We start from the raw sequence: 19272 nt of genomic DNA, 5'->3' as shown, positions 1-19272 counted from the left end.
CGTGCATACTCGCTCGATAAATGAGGATAATCTGCCATTTAACGTTACCCAAGCTTACCGGTAAATAGTATATAAATACCGTTAAATGATTTAACGATACTTTTGAATTAACGTTAATTTAATGAATAGCTGATAACGTTACCATTTTTTTACCGGTAAAAAGTTGTATAAGGAAATATTAAAATATTATATTTAACAAATTTTAAGTTGACAACGTTATCATTTTTAACTATTTCCCCCGAGCATATAAAAATATTATTTAATACGAGAGTGAGAGGGACGGTACGGTATCCACGATTGCGTTTTCCCGGGTTCGGCAGTAATGACTATAGCGTCGCGTCAGCGGGACGGCAAGCAAGATACGAAGTTCGAATTTTTGTGACAAGCGTTTATATAGTTTGGCAATTGAATCAGCGTGAAATCATGTGTAGTCAATCACGTAAGTGAATTTGAATAAATGAATGATACAAAATAATCACAGAATTATAGCTATAGGAATAGGATGACTATAGGTCTCTATAGGTAGAGATGGCGAATTAAGGTCACTAATCTTTGTAGGCATATTGAAGTCACAGCGGATTCGTAGTGCGGAGGTAGGTATCTTGACAACGGTAATGGCATAGGCATAAAATATTATTTAATGTATTATTAGAGACAACAAGTAAAGCAAAGCAAAAAATAGGTATTTTTAATTGCCCAGGGCTTCGCGCAATCTTACAAATTTTAAAAAATCGCATCACTTTTTCGGACTAAGCCTCGCAAGACCTGCCGTCCAGAGGCTCGCAATAAGTAAGCGGCGCTGAAAATAAACATAACGTATGTCAGATATGTATATTTGTACGGTCAGTGCCCTAACTTAGGTATGTTACATGTACGTACATACTACTAGAAAAGTGGATACTTCTGTTAGGGCACCGACTACTAGCCTTCATCCTGGGACTGCACTACGAAGTGCAAAATTCGAACTTCGTTTCCTGCCGTCCCGCTGAGCAGCTTACGCTTATTTAATACGAGAGTGAGAGGGATTATACGATACGAACTTCGATTAACGAATTTCGTAGTAGCCCCCTAGTCCTTTTGTTAACCCTTTAGTGGGTAACGGCAAGATATTTGCCGTCATACGACTCAGATATTTTATTTTTTTCTCAATGAACGTGTTGTTAGTTAATATAACTTTTGGTTCGCATAAGAGAACATACTCGTACCAATTTACGAAAAAAAGAATAGCAGATAAACGTTATTCCAACCCATGTTAAATGATGATTCTTAGGCCTGAACTTAGATTTTTAACTATTCCTTACAATTGAACAAAAATGTTTGTAAATAAAATTTTGTTTGCTGGATTTATCCGATAGTCACAATTCTCTACTTTCAGAGACAAGATTGGCGATATAAAGTTTAAAGAAAAAAATCTGTTATTTGATAATTTTAAAAAATGAAGACGGCAATATATTTGCCACTATCCGTTAAGTGTCTGGTGTTTATTAAAGGAAAGGGTGGGTTAGGCTACAATTGTTATTGATTTATATATGGAGCAATAGTATGTGGGGTACCTGATGATATTAGGTACAATAATGTAGGCGTGCATTTGCCTGAGGATCTGGCTACATACAGACGTTGTCGAATGTGCAGCTCAGCTAAAAATAATAAAAGGTCAAAAAATTGGATGCGAGACTTGTAAAGTCCCACTTTGTGCTGTCCCATGCTTCAGAGATTTTCACGTTTTCAATTAAGGTCGGGCAGCTACGGGACCCTGACTATAAGCATGGCCCGATATGCTCTTGCCCGGTTATTTATTTGAAAGAATTCAGTTTTAAGTTAAATAAAGGTTTTAATTATTTCTTATCATCTATTGGTTTTTAATTTATTTATTTTAGATACGTCGTGCCACCCGTAGTTCCCCCGGCAAACTGACATGACGGTCTTGTCACTTAATGCCCTTGGCTGATAGCGGCAAACATATTGCCGTCTCATAATTCGGAAACCCTGCAATAATATATACATTTCTCTTTCTCAAAAATCATAAAAAAAATCATTCATGCTGTGCGTATCGTTAAAGTTCTCGATTCATTGCTTTAAAAAAATAATGGTCAAAGGGTTAAATGAATATTTGTTGAAACGTTTGTTGCCAAATGATTGGGTACCTGTAGAAACCTTAGGTTAGGTTAGTACATATATATTGATTAATAAATTCTATACACCCAAAATCCAAAGGAAACAATGAAAATAACATTGCGCGTGTGTGTACAATGGTCGTCGAAGTGGCGAGCAAATGCCCCCATCATTGGAATAACATAGGGTATTTTTATCCTGATATAAATTATATTTAGGTTAAATTAGAAATTACGTATGTATATTTATTCATAAATTAAAAAAAGCATCGACACAATAGTACTATTACTTACTGTGGCAGTAGGTCAAACCTGTAAACGGTATTTGACTATTTTGTATACGTTTTATAAATTAAAACTACACAATGCCTGTTATCGAATAGAAAAACAATTTTTAAGCTACCTTTTCAAATAACAAAGTTATAAAGGTTTGAAATTCAAGATTAGTCAGAGAAAGACACACTGGCATGTGAGGTCACACACCAGTACCGCCATACTTGCTGCATAGAGAAAAGCGTTTGAGAAAGAGACAGGTATATAGATTTTTCAAAAAAACACTATAAATCCAATTTTCAACCTATTTAAATTTTCTCTTCGCTAAACACTATCTGTTTATCTATATTTTCATAATAATATTAAGATTGGCAAAAATCAGGAGTTGTCAAATACCGTATAGTGACAGCAGTGGCGTAGCTACCGGGGGGCTAGACGGCGCAGTGCCCCTTGGCCCCCAAGCTCAAGGGCCCCTATGACTCTGACTTTCAAACTATCAATGATAAATCTGAAGTACGTCGAATTCGGAACACGACGAATGGGAACAAACGATTTTAAATACTTTAGTTGGGGCCCTAGTTCATTTTTTGCCCCAGAGCTTCCCCAGAGCCTTAGGTAGCCTAGCTACTCAAGTAACAGATTTGTCATTTAAATCATTTCCACAGTTTCTCAATTTCTGATGTGGATTAGATTTAGATACTTACATTAAATAACTAGTTAAAGATTATTATTATTATTATTAGTTAGTTCAAATAATTTTCACAATATATTTCGTATAAAATAAAATGAGTATTCATTTATTCATTACCCGACGAAACAACACCGACGCACATCTACCCGCATTTTCATCGTCATTTTTATTGCCACTGCCAAATGTAGGACGTGAGATCCTTTACAATATAATTTTATATGAGTGAGTCTCATGGTAGTTTGACATACAGATTCATGCTCAATTAATTAATTGTGATTCATTTATGTCGCATTTTTTTAATTGGTATTGTTTTGTGTCCAACTGCAGGGTAAAAGCTTCACCTCTCTTGCTCCATTCTCGTCTATCAAACCATTATCAAACGCGAGCTTCAGCCGTCCCACGTGACAAGCATCTGATGTCGTCCATCTAACTCCGTTACGGTCTGCCAGAAGCAGACTACCTCCATTATGATGTCCATCGCTAGGGACCCATTCTGCGACAAATTTCACCCAGGGTTTTGGGTTCATTCGGCAGACATGTCCAGCCCAATCCAATTTCAATTTCGCCGTCTTTAGACCCACGTCAGCAACACGAGTTTTTGAACGTAGCTCATTTTAGTTTGGTGCGTAGTCCGTTCTTCGGAAATGAAGACGGGTTTGCGTTTAAGAGTCATCTGTTTTTAAACTTAGACGATCTCATTACTTAGTTATTCGTATTCGTATTATCATATTATGTAAAAAATAACTAACTATTGTAATAAAATAACTGCAACTAATACCTCAAATAAAAGTAGATAATATTCATTAACTAAATTAAAATGAAAGAGTGCCTACAAAGAACGAAAATTTAGCTTTAACGCAATTAACTACCGGCAATGCATTTACGTTTCTGTAACTTGCCATGTGCAATCGTGGCTCTCGAAGAAGTTTTTTTGTTTTTAGTCTGCAGCAAATGCTTTAAGCATATTCCAGACCCAACGACAAGCTAAAACTACAACAGGTACCGCCCATCTTACAACTGATACTACTGTTGTAGCAATGATCACAGGCAGTGGAGTTTCCTCCTCCCTTCTAAATGATGCAACTTCATGTCTGTATGTGTATTCAAAGGGTTGCCTACTATCTAGTTTTTGATGACTGCGTAGCTGTTCGTCGGTCAATGGTGTGTTCATTAACTGATGTAGATCATCTGTTACGGGAGTGTAGTATACTAAAGACTTTGTGTGGCGTGTCATGCCTACTAGTATGTGAGCTGCGGACTTGTAAAGTGACTCCCGCAAATTAGACGACATTCTAACTATGACCACGTTCTTTGCTTCTTTTCCTTGGTACTCGTGGATGGTGGACACATTGTATCCAGCCTTCTTCATTTCTTTCTTTTCAGCCTGCTTAAATACAAGATATTTTGTACCATCTATGTTGGGAACGTATTTGAGTGAAGTAAAATGTATACACTTCATACTGCGTAAAACCGTTGATGTAGAATAAGCGCCACTATCATATTTACAAGATATGATAGCCATAACATCAACCGGACATCTATGGGAGGTGTTTAAGGTTTTCGCAGCCTTGAAGAACAATGATGATTTCTCATAAACCAAATCAACGGAATCGACTCTGTTGATGTACCCGAGCTGATTAGGGTCGCCTAACATATACATTACTTGGCAGCGGCTGTACAAACACACTAGAAAGAGTTTTCCAGGGTGCTCCATCAGTGCTTCATCGACCCAGATCTCTCTGAACTGGCGTCGGCTGTGAAGTAAGTAGGAATCAATTGTTCTGTAATAATCTCGTAATTTGGGTGACATGTGATTATTAACCTGCCTTATACGTGAACGGATATCTTCGGCACCTTCTGCACATGAGGTTAGGACTAAACTCCCACGCACGTGATGGTTTATAATATATGTGGTTTTCCCACATCCAGGCACACCTACAATCAGATTCATAACGGGTTTTCGAAAATAATTAATTACAGAATAGTCAACCTTCGTTTCTCTTACTAAGTTCGGTTCCTGCATCAATATCGTATATTTACCGACAAGCAACAGTCTGTTACCACTTAGTTTGTCTTTAGCCACCTCAAACTCTTCAAAATCTTCACCGTTGTAGCAATATTTGTATTTTGGTTCGTTTGATTCAACCAACCAATTTTTCATTTCTTTATCATATACAGCAAACACTTCCTTATGTTTTTGACAATCCTGTCTTGTACGGATACTTAAGGGAATTCGTAATTGCGAATACATTTCTGAATAGTTGTGCAATTGTTCCTTTATGACATATTCCCACAATGCTTTTATTTCAAATATAGCGTCAAATGCAGTAGTTATGTTGCACCTGTTATGGAATCTCAAGGAATTAAATTCAGGCATCGGGTATATCGGTTGGGTAGGAGGTTTCCATTCATATTTTGGTGGACGTATTCTGATATCATTGGCCACAAGGATTGTTTCACGGTAATTAAGTCTGCCGGCTTCAGATGCATGGTTACCAGAAATCCTTCGCATTTCTGCAACAAAAAGGGAGCTTAAAGTTTTACTTTGCTTATTAATATATTATTGACTTTTTCTACGAAAAGGTTTCACAATGGGCCACAATTCAGTTGGTTTGATTGTACCTAATGAGATTTTCTCATACAAAGCCGCATGAATTCGCATTGAACTGTCAACTGTGTGAATATCAGACGTAAATGTTTTTATATGTCCAGTTACATCGTGAAGGTGTTCAATTTCTACGTACTGTTTTCATTAACAAAGATATGATTTCATCCAGCCTAGTGCTTTACCCCGAATACCTATTGAGTTTAGTTTATTTAGTAGAATGGCATGTGAAACTCTGTCATACGCTTTCGACATATCTAACAGGAGTCCTATAGCATATTTTTTTTTCTTTATGTATTCTAAAGCTTCTTGTATGTAGTTGTATATACCTAGCAAGAGTTGTCGAGTGTCTTTTTCGGAATCCATGTTGGTTTTCGTCCAGCAGTTTATATTTTTCTAGAAAGCTGTAGATACGATTAGCCATACATTTTTCGAATATTTTTGAAATAACTGGAAGCAATGCGATTGGTCTACATGTGCTTGGATCATCTAATCTTTCCCTTTTTTTTTAAATGAGCTTTAACGTAGCTACCTTCAGACTGTCCGGAAAACAAGATTGATTAAAGGATTGATTTATTAATTGTGTAATAGGTGGAGTGAATTCTGTCGTGTTGTGTCGTGACCAAAGAGTATTAGTACCTACCAATAGAGAAAGTCGTGACGCATCAGAACGGTAACGGTTTCATACATTTCAAACTACTGTTGCGTTCACATTTTATCTGATGCAGTGTGTTGTGACGGCTTATGTTGTGTCGCATCATAAACTAAAAAGAGAAAGAGACAGAAAACTTCACAACACAACACGACAGATAAATGTAAATGCAGCTTTAATGTCCCATGCACATTATCCGATTCCATGGGATTTTCGAAAAATACTTCAAATTGCGGATATGTATATCAACTGAAAAACCTGTTCGCTAAGTTTCACATGTAGGTATGTATCATGTTCAATGAATAAAATTTTACATAGAGGAATGCCTTCCTAAGGCATGTTAACGTTTATATAAAATGCGAGCCCCAAATCGTTTGACATTTTACTCCGGCAAACGAAAGCGAAAAAAAAATTTTTTTAAGTACCCGTCTTCGTGAAAATTATTAAGTGCTTAAAGGAGGCGATACGTATGAATATAAATGCGATATGATAAAATTACGATTAGGCATAATTCATGGCCGAGGAAATTAATAATTTTCTATTATTTCGTAGTATATTATATAATTATGCAATTATATGCGTGTTGGTGTGTTGATTTCACCACTACATAACTATTTTTTTTTTTTTTTACTTTACGTGTTTTCTTAATGTTTACTCAGTACCCCAAAAGATGTCACTGTGCGGTGTGCAATGTGTGGTAATAAATTTAGTCGTTTCATTTTGTTGTAATATTAAATAAATTATTCAATTAAATTTGTTGATATCCGTATACCCTCTTCTAAACTTATAGTTAATTTGGCAAAATCTTTCCTCAGCAAAGTATTCATGTCACAACGTAGTAATACTTTCAGCGGTTTACTAATGTTTCGGCGAATAACGTTTGGCAACCTGTTTCATTTCGCAACTTTTAATTTCCCAACTGTTTAATATTTCTGAAACTGTAAATATTTCAGGATTTTTATAAAACTAACCTAACCTGACCTAAAGGGTTCTACACGATGGCCCTGAAATAAATCCTGAAATATTTACAGTTTTACCCCCTTATTCATAAAACTTAACAAGCCTATGTTAACTAACAAATGCTTTGTCCCTTTCTAACAAATACAAATGTCGAAGTGACAGATAAGGACAAACGAATTTTAGCGGCATTTTAACTAAAATAGGTTTGATTGTCGTTTATGAATAAGGGGTTAGAGTTTGCGAAATGAAAAGTTGCGAAATGAAACAGGTTGCCAAACGTTACGTTGCGAAAAGGCAGTACTCGACTTTCAGCACCGTTAGTTTAACAGGGTACTCGTAATCGTTAAAAAAAAGTCTGCACCTCCTTTCTAAGAAGCGTCATAAGATTCAGGTGGAAACTAAACTCAATCGAGTGTACTGGCTACTCCACCTTTCCGGGGTTGAATTTTTATAGCCTATAACCTGGCCGGAGATTTTCTCGACAGATTAGTAGTTTGCATCAAAATCCTTTCAGCCGTTCTCTCGTGATACGCGGTCAAATAAATGACAAACAGACAAACAGATAAAAAAATTAAAACTGTTGGATCGTGTTCTGTTATCGATTCTAAGTATCCCCAGCCAACTTTTCTTCGGATATCTTTCATGTACAGACTTTCGACCCTCTTCAGCTTTATTATATGTAAGGTGCTTTGGGGTAATTCACAACATTTCAATTTTAAATAATTACTAAAGTACCGACAACCATTTAGAGCTTTATGTTTAAGTATTCCATTCCATATTTTTTTATTTTTTTTATTACTTATTTAACGAAATATTCACAAAAATCTTCAAAAAATCCAAAGTGAGGCATTGTCATAGTATTTACCTTTGCCCATCTAATTATTATGAATAAAAATGCCAAATGTCAAAAAGGTGTCAATGTCAAAAAATATCGGTGTCATTCAAATATCAGTAGGGCTACTACGAAACTCGGAACTCGAAGTTCGTGTCGTGCGGTCCCTCTCGCTCTCGTATTAAATAGTGTAAGTGTTAGAGGGACGACCACACGACACGAACTTCGAGTTTCGTAGTAGCCCTGCAGTGTTGTGTTGTTAGCCGAGGTGTGGCCGAGGTTGTTCGTTTTGTATTGAAAAAGCATTGTTATATTTAATAAATTGATTTGCCATGAAAGTTTCGGACGGTTATGCCATGGCAAACAGCCGCAACCTTCCCAAGGTGGACTATATGATGTTGTTGCAATACATGCGTGAAAACGAATCCTTTAACGTTGCCGAGATCCGGGGAGCTAAGGTTTTATTGTCATCAAGGGATGCTTACGTCGAAACTTCTGTAGGCTATGTGGAAGTGAAACGAGAGAATGCTGTGTGCTTTATCAAGGGCAGAGTAACTCCTGAGCACCGAGTTCGTACTAAAATGTACTCAGTTGTCGCAAGCATTAACGAGGCAGAAGAAACAATATTGGATGTGAAATGTGAAGATTGTGCTGCAAGTCAGGGTGGATGCAAACATTCAATTTGTTTTATCATGTGGCTTATTAAGCGGACTGAAGAGCCTTCAGTCACATCTGTGCGCTGCTATTGGATCCAGCCAAAACTCTCGGCGGCAGTGACTTAAGATAAATGTATTTTAGCCAAAGAAATGGGAAAACGTTTGCCAGCAACAACCAATCTTCCTAATTCTCCTAAAAAAGCTGCATTTTTACAAGAATGTCGGAAAAGAAATATGCAAGATTCTTTGTTTTCTGACTATAACAATACAGTAATAACATTGGATAGTTTCAGAGTTTTCAAGCTTTTACTGGATTACTATACAACTAGTTCATCCCAAGATGAGTTAACAGATTACACAAAATTGAAAATCTTTGTCGAAAATAAATTAACTAAAGAGGTAATTGATGAAATTGAAAACCAAACACGCAGCCAAGCTCACAGTCAGCTGTGGCATATTTTAAGGCAGGGGCGAGTTACTGCATCAAAGATTTATGAATGCACAAAGTGCAGCACTGATGGAGCATTAGTTAAATCCATTCTTGGAGGTTATAAGATTCCTGAAACAAAGGCTATCAAAAGAGGAAAACGTTTGGAAAAAGAAGTGGTGAATGAAATAATGAAAAAAATGAATATTGAAATAATTCAATGTGGATTTAAATTAATCACACCTTTTGTAGGGGCATCACCAGATGGATTATGTGTAGAACATGGCTTCACCGTAGAAATCAAATGCCCTAGTAGTAATAAAACTATGGAAAGCTATGTTAAAGATAGTGTGATATCGGCTAAATGTAATGCCCAAATACAGCTGCAAATGTTGGCGATGAACATGAAAAAAGCTTTATTATGTATAGCTGATCCAGACTTCGAAAGAAATAAATCCTACCATGAACACTGGGTGTACTATGACAGATTGTTTGCAGAAAAGTTAGTGAAAGAAGGTGAAATGTTTTGGGAGAAATTTATTTTTAGGAAAATGTTAGATATTGTACATTATGATAAATAAAAGTCAATGAATCGTATTGTGTCTCTTTTATTAGTTATACCATTTATAGTAACACACAGTTATCAAAAATTATACAAATATAACATACAGTTTTCTTGAATATTGTACACTTTGATAAATAAAAACCAAAATTAATAATTATTCACTGTGATTTTGGCCTAAATTGGCCTTCCAATGCCTAATACTTCCTTATGACAGGCGACTGTAAATTTATAAGTCCACAAGCAACTACCACTGCATCATCTAGTATGTTTAATAATTTATTATTTACAACAGCATGTGGCTTCAACATTTTAATAAGTCTTACCCTCCTGATAACCCTTTCTATATGTATGCGTAAACTAGCTAAAATTTTACTATCAATCACCTCTGCTTTTGTCATTTTTGTGCCTTTGAGTACACTAGGGGGGCGCAGAACTTTTACAGATTTCTTAACTAAATGTGATTCTAAATGCTTGAAACCCCTGTCTGCTAGTATAGTAGCATTAGCTGGTATTATCTCTAAATATCCACTTTGTTCAACTAAATACATGTCACTAATACGTCCTCCATAACCTTCGGACACGAAATTTATAAAACCATCTGGGGTAGCACTTATCAAATACTTTATGGTATTACAATTCTTGTATTGGGACCATGTAAGGGCCTGGTCTACAGGTTTTTTAGGCTTTTCTATTTCTATCTCGAAGCAATCTATTATTGCCTGAACATTTGCATACTCTTTGCTTGTAGTAAAAGCAGTAGGAAGGTTCCTCTTAATGTTCAGGGCTGTTGGCCAATATATTACTTGTCTAAAAAATAAACTCAGTGCTTTCAAAGATTTGTTAAATATTCTCCACAATGTAGTTAATGAAATTTCAAAAAGGTCTTTTATTTTGGCGAATGTTTCATTATTTTTTAACTTATAAAATGTTATTATAATATGTAAAGAAGGTATCTTTAATTCTTTTGCAATATATTGAATAATCCAATAATATTGTTTAGGAACACCAATATATGAAAATGGTTTTTTTTCTATTAAACTTAACATAAAAGACCTGCCAGCTAAACTTTTTTGTATTGGTAAGTTACTAGAACTTTCATTTTCAGAAAATTCTGTTGTACTTCCAACTGTCGATGGATCATGTCCCTCTGATGACTCTTCTTCAAATGAATGTAAAAGTTTCCTTTTTCTGAAAATCCTTGCACCAACCAAGCGATTGACCATAGTGGGTTTTACTTGGATAGATTTATGAGAACAGCCGGGAATGCACAGCACACCTTTTTCTTGCACATTTGGTACAGGATCTACATTAACTGTTGATGTGGATGTTGATGGCAGAAGACGTGGGTCTTTATTTATGTTCATTAAATAATTTGGGACTTGGGGATTCAGTCGGGGTCTATTGGTTTTTTGGTCCATCCAATCTTGGTAGTTTAGTAATGCTTCTTCCAGCTAGAATAAAATGAGAACAATTCATTAGTAATCGTCAAAAAACAGGCAAATCAAGGAAAACAAAGAGATGCACCGGGTACCCGGCTAGGATCCGGTACCCGGTAGTTTCGGCACTTTTTCAGGATCCGGCCAGTTACCGGATAATGATGCTGGATAACATGTAATAATAAAAAAAAGAAACCAACTGTTTTCATAGGAAAATGGTTATTGCGCTTTTATTTAAATCAACTTATAATTTTAACAGATTTTAGTATTAGATCAAGTTGTTTCATCATCCCAGCCTATATACGTCCCACTGCAGGGCACAGGCCTCCCCTCAGAATGAGAGGGCTTGGGCCATAGTTCCCACGCGGGCCCAGTGCGGATTGGGAACTTCACACACACCATTGAATTGCTTTGCAGGTTTGTGCAGGTTTCCTCACGATGTTTTCCTTCACCGCAAAGCTCGTGGTAAATTTCAAATGTAACTCCGCACATGAATTTCGAAAAACTCAGAGGTGCGAGCCGGGGTTTGAACCCACAACCCTCTGCTTGAGAGGCGATGGGTCAAACCACTAGGCCACGACTTTCTCATTTATTAATCATTATTATAGTAACTAGTCATTGAGATATTTAAGTACTAATTTTAAAAAAATTTAATGTTGTGAATCAATAATCAAACTTTAAATTCGACAGATTGTGATGTAAAAACAAATCACACTGAGAGTGTCACTCTCTGCCTCACCCCACACAGCTTCGCCCTTCCGAGCGGTGGATATGGAAGGTATTTTAATGCCGGGTAATTTTGCCGGTTACCCGGCAGATTCGGCAAAAATTATGCCGGGTACCCGTTACCCATTACCCAGCAAACCAGGATCCGGCCCATCTCTAGAAAACAATCTTGTTCTACGATTAAAATACATAGGTTATATTGTAGATAAGTAGATACTTACTTACATTCAAATGATCTTCGCAAATGTAAAGACTACCAGTTTTTGGTACGTTTGTTTTATTTACAGCAGCACACCATTGTACTCTCGAAGACCTCGGCACGTGGAAAAAATGTTTTTTACGATTCTTTATAACTGTATTTTTGCAGGTGGGAACGAAGCAAGTAACGAGGGGATCTAACTTACGAACTCGTTTATTCATTTTTATTGTCAATTATTTCCAATTCAGTCCAGAAAAATGCGAAAAATTAAAATACAATAAAAACCAACATCAAATCACAGCCACAAACCATTACTCAAACCAAACCAAACAAACGTCAATCAAAATTCAAAAACAACGTCAAAATGACAACCCGTAGCTTGTTTTTTTTTTCATGGCCCAGGCAATGACAATGTGTAGATTCAGCCTTACAAGCGTTTTTGAATTTTTCGAGATTTCAAAATTATTTTTGACTAACTTGGAATACGAATTTCACGAAAAGAAAAAATATGGGTCTCCTAGTTTTCAAACTACTATTTATTGAGCATAAAAAAACACCAGGCAAAAAAATTGAAATGTTGTCAATTCTGTAAACGGGGTTATTCCATTTATTTAAAATTTCTCCTAAACGTGTTGATGTTTAACCACTGGCAGCACTTAAATGGACGCCCTATTTACCGCTCCTCGCGTCTCTCCAGACGATGCGAGGCGCTGACATCGGTTGGACGTGCAATATATATTTTTTTGGGTCGAGTGCATTTTCGTGCCAAAAAATTAAATACGAAATAACCCCAACACCGCTATCTCTAAAACCTGATAAGTTACAAGATTGAACTATTAATGTTATGACAAATAATCGTTTTTTGCGAATGACCGTGTCAGTCTAAAAGGCCTAGCTATAGTTTAATTTTTTTTCCCGAATTACCCCTTTAGGGGTTATTCCAGTGAAGTGATTCCCGAAATAACCCCATCTTACTTTAGTATGGTAATTGTCTGAGGTATTCAAACTTTCAACTTTTCAAGATTTAGATTTTTTATTTGTGGTGTAAGGGGGCCAACCTCCATCTATGGACCCCAATCCAACCTTACCTGCCCGTGGTGCACCCTGCCGTCTAACAGCTCTAGCAGCTGGCTGATTGCGGCATAGCGCAGCCAAAATCGGCACAGTTAAGTCCCCGGGCCCCGGATGGGCTGCAGCATCGGCGGTGCAATAAACTGTGCCCTACGATCGCCAACTCGCATGCCCAGTGTGGGGATTATGGGCAAACCCCTACCAGAATGAAGCGCACGGCAAAGAGATGGCCCCCAGTTCCCGGTCGCCCCGCTATTCCTTGCCATAGTAGCGTTCTTGGTAACGGCGGGGCAGAGGATGCTAAGAATCCCGGGCAATCCCAGGCTACCTAAGTAAACTGACTCTGGCTACGTAGAACGGACGGACTTTTAGGACTCTTCTAGCGCAGTTGGAAGTGGAGCTGGAGAACATAAGGTGCCATATTTTATTCAGGAGTTAAGTGAAATACATAGAGAGGGAGAGGGCACCATCATCTTAGACTCGGGCCACCTTCTGTACTTCCGCGAGGATGATCAAACATCACAGGGTGGCGTAGGGTTCCTTGTTAATAGGTCCCTCTCTAACAACATTAAAGAGATCTCCAGTGTGTCGAACAGGGTAGCGTACCTGATACTTCGGCTATCAAAACGATGTAGCATGAAGTTTATTTAGTTGCTTGCATACTTGCTTCTTTGAAATGATTATGGTTCACGCGAGCGAAGCATGCTCACTTGCAAGCTTGCTTAAATGTTTGCTTGCATGCTTGCTTGCTTGCATACTTGCTTGCAAGCTAGCTTTAATGATTGCTTAAATGCTTGCTAGCATGCTTGCTCCATTGAAAAGTTTATGGTTCACGCGAGCGTAGCCGCGGGTAAAAGCTAGTTCAAAATTTAAAAGTGACATGGCATTTCTAATTGTTTTATATACTTACTACTATATTCCCGTGGCTTCGCTCCTCTCCCCCTATTCTGCTATTCGGGGCGGAGACAAACTCTACAATCCACACATCAAAGATCATAATAATCTGTCCAGCTGTTCTCGAGTTATAAATGGTGTAACTAATCCAGCTTTGTTCTATAATGTATGTAGATTTAATATTCCTTTGCGGCAAATTTTGAGAACCACATTGCGTTTGTGGGGTTATTTCGGAATACAGAGATTGAAAAAATCTGTAACTATGGATATTACTAACGAAATAAAAAATAAAAATGAATGGGGTAATTTCAGCCTAAAAAGTAATATGAATCTTGAGCCAAATTATAATAAAGTCCACCTTTTAATAACACGCAGAATAACCCCGCTATATTCCGAAATAGCCCCTGTGCAAAAAAAAAAAGTAACTAGTTTTTGAATACCAATATTTCCATAAATCGATCATATTTTAGAAACATTTTTATATAGTATATAAGATCGATTAGTGGAAACGACAGAAATATCCTAAGACTTTAAATATAATGTACCAACTCGGAGTAATTAACGAAATTACAAACGTCATGTCAACTCATCAAAAATCCACGTGGAATTACCCCAAAGCACCTTAAAGAAGATAGATATAGAAGATGTATAGAAGATATCTGAATTGAGGCTTTATCGACTCAAAATTCTTTGCTTTTACCGGAGGGGATAAACCCAATTATTTACAGACTGTCCAACTTATCTGTGCAATCAGCAAGCAATAAGTTACTACAAGGTTACTATATTACACTTTATACGAACGATATTAAAACTTTCGATTCACAGATTAGTAGAGGCACAGAGTACATATATAAGATTAGTTGGTCAGTCTATACAAGCCAAGTTGAGCTTACCTCTAGATTCTAGAAAACGCTGTATCTGTATAAACCTATAAATAACTAATATTAGCCTTGATTATCAATGCGGTACCTATTTAAGATTTTTACGTAGTTTTAATAAAAGTTGTTAAATAAAAACAAATAACTCCTTCATGAACCAGCGGATGACTAAGACTGACTGACAAAGCTGACTGACTGGATCAAAGAGTATAAGTACCTATGTAGGAAGACTGGACGAATGAATTAATGGAAAAGACTCATTACTGAACTGACCAAGCGGCACAAGAGCGATGCTTCGATGAATGTGGTGTAAGACGACAGCGCCATCTGAATCTTGTTACCGCTAACAGCTGTTCCGATTTGGCAGACGTCCAAGAAAGCAAGTACATGTAACACAAACAAAATCGGTGTGTAGTGCGGTCGGTCCAACATAATCAGGGGGGCTACTACAAAATGAGAAAATCTAAGATCGTATGGTACGGTCCCTCTCACTCTCGTATTAAATTGGCTAAGTCAAGTTTTTTGGAGAGGCGCTAATTATATTTTTTTTCGATAGTCGACGTCTTAATAATCGAGGAACTGCAGCTCTTTTATTTTTATTTCCTCTTATTAATTAGAAATATTTTTTTAAGTGGTCGATATGACGTTTGTGAGATTGAAATTGCAGAACCGTTGAGGGCTTAGTACTTAGTAGAAACACTAAAAAAAAAAAAACGAAGTCAACTGTCACTGCTGTCACTGTCAAGTAGAATCTAACCCAAAGAGTAGTATAATATACGGGGAAAAGAGAGCCCTCTCTCGTCTCATTCATGCAGACTGTTTTGAAGCGCCGTCTGCATTTCCTAACTAGTACCATTGATGTATATATCCATCCATACGTATAGCTATTAATAGTCACAGGTATTCTTTTACTTTACTGGATTTGCTTCCCAGCTCAAACCACATAAAAACTAAAAACAGGGCTGCAAAGAGAAGTGAGACCGCTTGAATTCAGTCTTCTTAAGTTTAAACCAGCCTCAATTTTCCGTTTGCAGCACTGTCTTTACTTTTTATGTGGACGATGTGCACGAGTTTCGATTGCAACGTAGCCATCTTGTTCCTTGTTGAGCGCGAATAGACGCCTGGCCTGACATAGAGGGTTGCTACACAAAAAATATTTGTAACGACTGAGCGGATACAATTATGTGACTTTTATATTAGAAATTACAATACGATTGTCAATTTCGAAAATAAAGTTCATTTTTGCGGTAATTATCAACGACAAAATATTTTTTAATAAATAAAATTTTGTGATCTCAAGCTTTCAGTGACATCTATCTGAAACAAACGACAACAATCTGTTTTATTTTAGGTTAGATAAAGGAGATGGCGGCGCTATCGACATGAATTAGTACGGTATAGGCGACTGTCCCCCCCCTGATCTAACCTAAAACCGTTTTATTTACTTTGCGATTTGGTGCGATCAGTGTTTATTGGATAATTTTTAAAGACCTCTCAGCACAAACTCAGTACTTTAAAATTTGCCGCATTTCTCCACGACCTTTGCATGATAATTGGACCACGATTGGATAGTTTCGAAGACTATTTTTGCTCTGCTTCTTCGACAACGCTATCTTGCAGTCTCGACGACACTTGGCTTGACATTTGGACTGCCTTACGAGTAAATTCGAATCACAGTATCCCTACAATGGATTCAGACGACTCCGATAGTATTCGAGTTGAAATGGAGCATTACAGAAATGTTCTCTAATGCTTTGTACGTTGGTCTATGAAATACAGACGAGATTTTCAGAATTCTGCGTATTTATGCATCCTAGTCTTTACAAGCGACTTGGTGCAAGTCAGCTTCATCTTCCACTGCAAGTTGCTCATCAACAACATGATTATACGAACCCTCTAGCCCTTCAACATCAAACACAGCAAAGGAGAACATAACAGAAGGGAGAGATATCGTGTTTTTTTACCAAAATAATAAAAAGGACATGGTCTCAGTAAGAGTCATGCTATACATTAAAATATTTATGCAACCCATTTGGTTTATATTCTTTATTTCAAAGTGTATTGAAGGAAGAGTTTCTGCTAAATCATTTACAGAATGAAGTGGCTTTGTGTGGCTACTAAAAAGGGGGTGATTCCATATAAAGTCATAGCGACCTTGAGGTTACATGTGAAATGCGTGATTTGAAGATTAAAAGAATCCGTATTTTTGAAGCGTCTGTTATTAACCATAACCACATAAAATTATGTAGACAAAGCTGTCTTATTGCATGTGTTTTAGATAGTTTTAGTTAATTTGCAGAGTAATATAATAAAAATGCAATAATTTATGTTTTATTTATTTCATAAATGTACAAATTATCATAAAAACGTTTAGCATAAGCTAAACGCATTGCATGTGTTTTAGATGGTTTTAGTTAATTTGCAGAGTAATATAATAAAAAAAAATGCAATAATTTATGTTTTTATTTCATAAATACACAAATTATCATAAAAACGTTTAGCATAAACATATGTCTCAAAAGACCTGATTTATTGGAACATGTATATAATATTCCTGGCAAAGGGTAATTTAAAAACAAGTTGTATTTTTAATAAGTTAAATATTGTGCCATCCCCATCAAGGCATTAGAAGTACTACTAAGAAATACAAGGAAATATAACACAAATATTATAGGTCACTATGTGTTAAACCGGGATTTTAGTTTACTTTTGCATCAAAAGATGTCACTATCTCGTCTCAAGGAAAAGCTGAATCGCGCTGTAAAGATTTTTCCGGAAGGCTATAAAAGGGCTGTCAATCATATTAAACTTTTCATTTCCTAAGCAACTGTGGTTTGATTAACTTGTGTGTTATATGTGTAAACAATATGCGTACCATTGATCATAAGTTATAACAAAACCGTGGTGATTTACTTGTATTTTTAGTACTTGTACTTGTGACAGTGACCCTAGATTGTATTGTTTGTTCTACCAGTTGAACTGGATGTGTGTATATATACTAGCTTTTGCCCGCGGCTTCGCCCGCGTGGAATTCGGTTGTTCCGCGCTGTTCCCTCGGGAACTGTTTATTTTTCCGGGATAAAAAGTAGCCTATATCACTCTGTGGCCCATAAACAATCTCTATGCCAAAATCACGTCGATCCGTCGCTCCAATGCGACGTGAAAGACGGAGAAACATACAAACACATACACTTTCGCATTTATAATATTAGTATGGATATATATGGCATTCAACCGTTTTATTTTGTCTGACTCTAATACATACATGACCGGGAATCGAACCTAATCAAAATCTCTGTGAGCAATGTTACAAATTCTGCACATTTTTTCGTTATTTTTGATGATGTAAATCATAAGTGAAAAGAAACATATTTTACAAGATTTTATTCGACTTGCAATGTATGATGACGTGCAATGTATGTATGTATTATAATTATAAACCAAAATGAGAATACAAATTTAAAGTACCATTAGCTTAGCACAGCAGTACTTATACTGATTACAGATTAGATGACAATGCAAGACAAGTATAGTCAACAAAAAGTATTGTGAGGAAAAATAAAAGCTTACACAAATAAAAACCAAAAATGATATTATTAAGAAAAAATTTTTGCTGACTGTACTTTTTATCGACTGTACTTGCATTGTCAACTAAAAATACATTTCTGTATTAAGAGATTGTCATGTTCAAAATTACATTTCCGTGCTAAATCTTAAATCTATTCTATTCTCTTCCATTAACCATTGAGGAGTTTCGTGGTACTTCTATGCCTCTTTTTTATGGAAAAATGCATGTCCTTGGAAAAAACAGGTTATGCTCCTTCACTGGCTTTTTCTTGCAACCAAAATAAAAACACCAATGTGTGTTTACATCCACCTGAAAAAAGATCAAAATTATTATAAATCCTTACTTATATTTAATATTATAAACGTGAAAGGAACTCTGTCTGTCTATCTGTTAACTTTTCATGCTTCAACCGCTGAACTGATTTAGCCGAAATTCATTATATAGGTAGTTGGAGTCCCGAGGAAGAACATAGGCTACTTTTTATCTCACAGTTTTATCCCGAAAAAATACATAGTACTTGCAGGAAAGCAATAAGCAAATTCTTCGTAGACAGAGTCGCGGGCAACAGCTAGTTATAATATAATGTTTCACTAACCACAGAAATTTTACTCTATCATAATATTTACCAGCCAATGCAGAACAACATCACCTGTCGCATCAATCACATTGTCAGTTGATATCTAAGTAAATGGTCACAATATAGGTAATATGTTTTTGTTATTCTGTGC

At 36.5% G+C, this 19272-nt stretch overlaps 2 long non-coding RNA genes across 2 annotated transcripts; both read right to left on the bottom strand.

Moving 5' to 3' along the window:
• Positions 1–2098: 2098 nt before the first annotated feature.
• On the bottom strand, positions 2099–15162 carry LOC141436751 (uncharacterized). Its single transcript, XR_012452326.1, has 2 exons — positions 14992–15162; positions 2099–5589 (listed from the first exon to the last, which is right to left on the bottom strand). It is a non-coding gene; the product is annotated as an uncharacterized lncRNA (long non-coding RNA).
• LOC141436752 (uncharacterized) lies at positions 9800–14975 on the bottom strand. The gene is made up of 2 exons (XR_012452327.1): positions 12160–14975; positions 9800–11223 (listed from the first exon to the last, which is right to left on the bottom strand). It is a non-coding gene; the product is annotated as an uncharacterized lncRNA (long non-coding RNA).
• Positions 15163–19272: the final 4110 nt, after the last annotated feature.

Source organism: Choristoneura fumiferana, chromosome 17 (genome assembly GCF_025370935.1).
Source record: "Choristoneura fumiferana chromosome 17, NRCan_CFum_1, whole genome shotgun sequence".
Taxonomy (NCBI): Eukaryota; Metazoa; Arthropoda; class Insecta; order Lepidoptera; family Tortricidae; genus Choristoneura; species Choristoneura fumiferana.
The sequence above is the reverse complement of the archived record's forward strand: the minus strand, read 5'-3'. Positions and strand labels throughout refer to the sequence as shown.